At 44.6% G+C, this 6,230-nt stretch overlaps 1 pseudogene; it reads right to left on the bottom strand.

The window, feature by feature from the left end:
• Nucleotides 1–3,156: 3,156 nt before the first annotated feature.
• Nucleotides 3,157–5,701, bottom strand: LOC116697333 (protocadherin gamma-A1-like; annotated as a pseudogene).
• Nucleotides 5,702–6,230: the final 529 nt, after the last annotated feature.

Raw genomic sequence — 6,230 nt, forward strand, 5'->3', positions numbered from 1 at the left:
CATCAGAATAAGAAAGAGAAAATTAACCAAAAGACAAGGGGCACCGGTTCCTACCTCAGGAGAATCATCACAATCTCCAAAAGCATCAGCAAAGTCTGATGGACTTTTCCTCAGAGTCTGGTCAGCAGGCAGTGTGTTGTCATTGTATGACGTCACGAACTTAAAGTCACTGGTTCTAGAACCTGTTGTCAGGTAGGCGTCATAATTGTAAGCGCTGCGTAAAGTTCCTGTGCCGTCAACATCTGCGTAATTAGGAGGGATAAGCGCTGGGGATGGCAACTGCTCCATCAAACAACAGTCTGGGCTTTCTCTCTCGACAAAACCTCACACCCAGGATGATGATTAGAAGGTCAGAAAAAAGGTGGACACACCACCGCGCGATGATCAGATAAGAGGTCAGTTTGAGTTCTTCTCTCGTAAGAAATATCCTTCAGTTCCGGCACTCAGCCATTATCAGAAATAAGTAAATACATGGAACAGGTGGCGGAGAGAGAGGCTGTCCGTTATCTTTCACTGACACAATAAGGTTCTGTTTCATGCTGTCTGACTCAGAAATGTCCCGCTGTGTCCTGATCTCTCCGCGTGGAGACCAATAGTGAAAAGTCCGGATCAGTGGATTTGACTATATGATAGGACAGCCAGGCGTTCTGTCCGAGTCCGCGTCCACGCTATCACTTTGGACACCAGAGAGCCTCCGTGTGCACCTTTGGGGACCAGCTCGGTCATGAAGGAGTGGTCCTTCCGGGGCGGGTACAGTATCTGAGGAGAGTTGTCATTCACATCCGATATGAAGACACTGACGGCACGTTGCTGCTGAGCGAGGAGAACCGTTGTCTCTGGCCATCACGTGGACTTTAAAACTCCTGAACTGTTCATAATCAAACGCCCTCACAGCGTGGATCACCCCCGTGTCTCCGTTAACAGACAGATAGGAGGACACCGGGGCACCTGTTCACCTACCGGTAACAGAGAATAAATCACTGTACCGTTTGTCTCCAGTCGGGGTCTCGGCAGTAACGGAACATAAAGTGGAGCCAGGTTTGTTATTTTCAGTCACATATGCGCTGTACGACTGTTCCTCAACCACAGTGGGTTGTCGTTGATGTCTGCTACAGATAACTGAACAGTTTTAGAGGAGGACAGAGGTGGAGAGCCCTCGTCAGTGGAGTGATTGTAATGTTGTAATCAGACACTATTTCACGGTCCAGTTGTCCTGTGGTCACCAGAGAATAATAGTTTTTAATAAGGGACCAACTTAAAAGGGACGTTTTGCTGAATGAGCAGCGGACCTGTCTGTTATTCTCAGAGTCTCTGTCCTGCACGTTAATGATGCCCACCTCTGTACCAGGGACACGTTCTCAGGTATGGGGGTTAGTCAGAGATTTCAGATATATAACTGGAGCGTTATGTTCAATCAGTGACATCTAATATTACTTTTGCGTAAGAGTAGTCCTAACCATCTTTGCTTGACTCTCTTTCAAAAGAACTCTTTCTTCAAAGTCATCACTCAGTTACTCTAATTTCTCCAGTTTAGGATCATAGAAAATACATTAGCATCGTCATCAGATATGTGCCAAACTGATACGTCACATCTCCATTCACATCCTTCATCTGCGTCAGTACACTAACATTAATCCTATTGTTCTGGAGGAGAGTTCTCAGGCAGACTGGCTTTATAAACGGCCTGGCTAAACTGGGGCGTTATCATTAGCATCCAGTACAGTGACGTGTATGACTACAGTACCTGATCTCTGGGAGCTCCATCTAAGCGTGAGAAGCAAGTTATCTCACTTTGCTTTTCTCGATCCAGTTTTGTATCTAGTACGATTCTACCTTGTTGCTGCACACAGCGAGATAAAGTTGTCGTTCTTTGTAGGCTGTACCTTTGAACACCATTTTGACCTATATCTGCTTCATGGGCCTCCCGATAGAGAAGCGGTTACCCTTGTCAGCTGACTCCCTTTTTCCATTTCAATTAAATTTTCTCTGAATTTTGGCGAGTTGTCGTTTACATCTTGATATGAAGACTTAGTCGATGAAGCTCCAAGGATTTTCTAACACTAGATCTACTTTCACAACACACGGGGTTTCTTGTCACAAAGGCTTTCTCTGTCCATTCTCTCCGATGTGCCAAATCTCCAGTCCTCAGATTATATCACAGTACCGTTTACGAGTCCCCTCAAAATCACCACGGCATTTCGGGAAGATAAGGTCCTTACATCAAGACCGAGATCTTTTGCTAGATTTTCCAATAACAGAGTCGCGTTTCATCTCCTCTGGAATAGAATAACTCAGTCTCCATTACGAGCCAGCTTACATAAGGAAGCAAAGCAGAAGATCAGACGAAGCGATGAAAATCCTTTGTCTCCCATCATGACACAAAAAGGCTTCTCCACTTGTACAACTTGATCTTTCCAGTGCAAAAAACGAAAGCTGTCCAAAATCACCATATATCCACCACTTCTCAATATACACCATGCAATATGTCGGAAAATAAGTAACCGTTTCTCGGAAATTTGCAGCTCACATATATGTAGTAGTGGTGGATAGAGAATGCATGTTATTGCTGGTCCACAGCGACAAAACATGTCACGTTTTATCTACACAGTAGTAAGTGATTAGCATCTCCTCATTGTGTTTCACGCCAAAATAAAATAAGATGCACTCACGTTTCAAATGAATGCGCATGTGTGGTAAATCTATTATATGCTTTAAAGACACAACGACGACATTGAAATGTCTCAGGTTTGAAGACATAGATGTTTTCCCTTATAGCTGAGTTCAGTGAGATTTGGTGAGATACAGACATATCCAGCTGGGCTGTGCGCAGGAGCTTGAGTATGTTTTTCAAACCAAGGGCAGCTCCCTTAAGATTTGGCAGGCTAACTGCAAAAATTTCATAAAGGCTGTCATTTCTGGTCAATGTTCTTAAACTGAATTAGTGTGGGTTTGTAATAGTTAAATAGTTTTGAAGGGACACCACCACAATATGTAATAATTTTTCAGACGTAGTTTACTAAGCAAACGGAGAACAAACTTCCATGATGCTAGATAAATGTGCTTCAATGCCAAACAATCATTTTCAGAGATAACACAATGGCAACAGACAGCAAAACGCATTGTGAGCAGTGAAGTACTTTGAACGGTTTCCTACCTCTACAGACGGACTAAATCTTCAAACGGGTCAGCAAAGTCTGATGGACTTTCCTCAGAGTCTGGTCAGCAGGCAGTGTGTTGTCATTGTATGACGTCACGAACTTAAAGTCACTGGTTCTAGAACCTGTTGTCAGGTAGGCGTCATAATTGTAAGCGCTGCGTAAAGTTCCTGTGCCGTCACATCTGCGTAATAGTAGGATATAAGCGCTGGGATGGCAACTGCTCCATCAAACAACAGTCTGGGCTTTCTCCTGCGACAAAACCTCACACCCGGATGAATGATGATGAAGGTCAGAAAAAAGGTGGACACAGACACGAGCGCGATGATCATATAAGAGGTCAGTTTGGAGTTCTTCTCATCGTAAAAATATCCTTCAGTTCGCACCTCAGCCACGTTATCAGAAATAAGAAATACATGGAAAGGTGCGGAGAGAGGGCTGTCCGTTATCTTTCACTGACACAATAAGGTTCTGTTTCATGCTGTCAGACTCAGAAATGTCCCGCTGTGTCCTGATCTCTCCGCTGTGTAGACCAATAGTGAAAAGTCCCGGATCATTGGATTTGACTATATGATAGGACAGCCAGGCTTTCTGTCCGGGATCCGCGTCCACCGCTATCACTTTGGACACCGAGAGCCTCCGTGTGCAGCTTTGGGGACCAGCTCGGTCATGAAGGAGTGTCCCTCCGGGCGGGTACAGTATCTGAGGAGAGTTGTCATTCACATCCGATATGAAGACACTGGCGTCACGTTGCTGCTGAGCGGAGGAGAACCGTTGTCTCTGGCCATCACGTGGACTTTAAAACTCCTGAACTGTTCATAATCAACGCGCCTCACAGCGTGGATCACCCCGTGTCTCCGTTAACAACAGATAGGAGGACACCGGGGGGGCACCGTTCACCTCACCGTAACAGAGAATAATCACTGTACCGTTTTGTCTCCGTCGGGTCTCGAGCAGTAACGGAACATAAGTGGAGCCAGGTTTGTTATTTTCAGTCACATATGCGCTGTACGACTGTTCCTCAACACAGGTGGGTTGTCGTTGATGTCTGCTACGATAACTGACAGTTTTATAGGAGGACAGAGGTGAGAGCCTCGTCAGTGGCAGTGTATTGTAATGTTGTAATCAGACACTAGTTCACGGTCCAGTTGTCCTGTGGTCACCAAGAATAATAGTTTTAATAGAAGGACCAACTTAAAAGGGCCGTTTTGCTGAATGGAGCAGCGACCGTCTGTTATTCTCAGGTCTCTGTCCTGCACGTTAATGATCCCACCTCTGTACCAGGTGAAACGTTCTCAGGTATGGGGTTAGTCGTGCTTCAAACTAATAGCCGGGGCATTGTCTTGACATCTTTATATCTATAGTTACTGTAACATAAGAGGTGAGCCCTTGGTCCGTCTTTTGCTCTTATTCGCAATTCAATGGAAGTCTGAGTTTCATAATCGATAGAACCTTTGACTTTAATCTCTCCTGTCTTTTGATCAAGTGAGACAACAACTTGTTCATCAGTTGCATGATCAAAATGGTACGTAATATCCCCATTGGGTCCCCTCGTCTGCATCAGTATGACACTCACTGGGCTCGACGCACTACAGTATCTACAGGAGAGTTCTCAGGCAGACTGGCTTTATAACACCACCCTACCGGTGGGCTTAAAAATACTGGGCGGCTGCCGTTATCACTTAGCATGGGCGCAGATTACTTGCGACCATGATCTATTGCGAGGTCCTGTAATAGCAAATTTCCGTTCCTTTCTTGCTCTCGGTCTAATTCTTTAACCAAAACCATTCAGAGTGTTTCCGCCACTTCCCTCTGTATTAAATTAATTGTGAAATGATCATTATTTTGTAAATTATACTCTCTGTACGTATGTTGTACCGATATCTAAATCGTGGCTTCAGTGAGTAAGACTCTAGCTCCTTTGGCTGCTGATTCTGTTATTTCAAGAAATCATAGTCCGCGTGCTAAACTGTGGAGCGTTGTCGTTTATATCTTTGCATGAACACTGATAGCGATGAAGCTCTAAAGGGGTTTTCCAAAACAGGCTCCTCTTTTATAACGGCACGTCGCCTTCTTACCACAACAGAGCCCTTCGCCTGTCGATCCTGTCAGTAACAATCAAATCTCCAGTGGCTCAGATTAATATCACAATACCGCTTGTCATTCTATTCACGTGGTCGCACGTGTGCAATGCGAGGCTTTACTGGCGTAGATGACAGTCATTGGTCATATGTGTCCTGCACGTTAATGATGCCCACCTCTGTACCAGGCGACACGTTCTCAGGTATGGGGTTAGTCAGAGATTTCAGATATATAACTGGAGCGTTATCGTTCACATCAGTGACATCTATTATTACTTTTGCGTAAGAGGTAAGTCCTAAACCATCTTTTGCTTGGACTCTCATTTCAAAAGAACTCTTTTCTTCAAAGTCAATCACTCCAGTTACTCTAATTTCTCCAGTTTTAGGATCAATAGAAAATACATTAGCATCGTCATCAGATATGTGCCCAAACTGATACGTCACATCTCCATTCACTCCTTCATTTTGTCACATCGGAGAGAAGATGGACAGAGAAAGCCTTTGTGCAGAAACCCTCTGTGTTGTGAAAGTAATCTAGTTTAGAAAATCCTCTGGAGCTCATCGACTAAGTCTTCATATTCAAGATGTAAACGACAACTCGCCAAAATTCAAAGATATCTGATTGAAATGGATAATGTGAGTCAGCTGAAAGGGTAACCGCTTCTCTATCGAGGAGGCCCTGACGCAGATATAGGTCAAATGGTGTCAAAGGTACAGCCTACAAAGAACGACAACTTTTTTCTCGCTGTTGACCCACAAGGTAAACTCGTACTAGATAACAAACTGATCGGAGAAAAGCAAAGTGAGATTAATTTGCTTCTCACGGCTTTAGATGGAGGCTCCCCTCAGAGATCAGGTACTGTAGTCTATACACGTCACTGTACTGGTGCTAATGATCCGCCCCAGTGTTTAGCCAGGCCGTTTATAAAGCCAGTCGGCCTGAGACATCTCCTCCAGATACAATAGTGATTAATGTTAGTGCTACTGACGCAGC

The sequence above is a fragment of the Etheostoma spectabile genome, chromosome 10, assembly GCF_008692095.1.
Source record: "Etheostoma spectabile isolate EspeVRDwgs_2016 chromosome 10, UIUC_Espe_1.0, whole genome shotgun sequence".
In the NCBI taxonomy this organism is placed as follows: domain Eukaryota; kingdom Metazoa; phylum Chordata; class Actinopteri; order Perciformes; family Percidae; genus Etheostoma; species Etheostoma spectabile.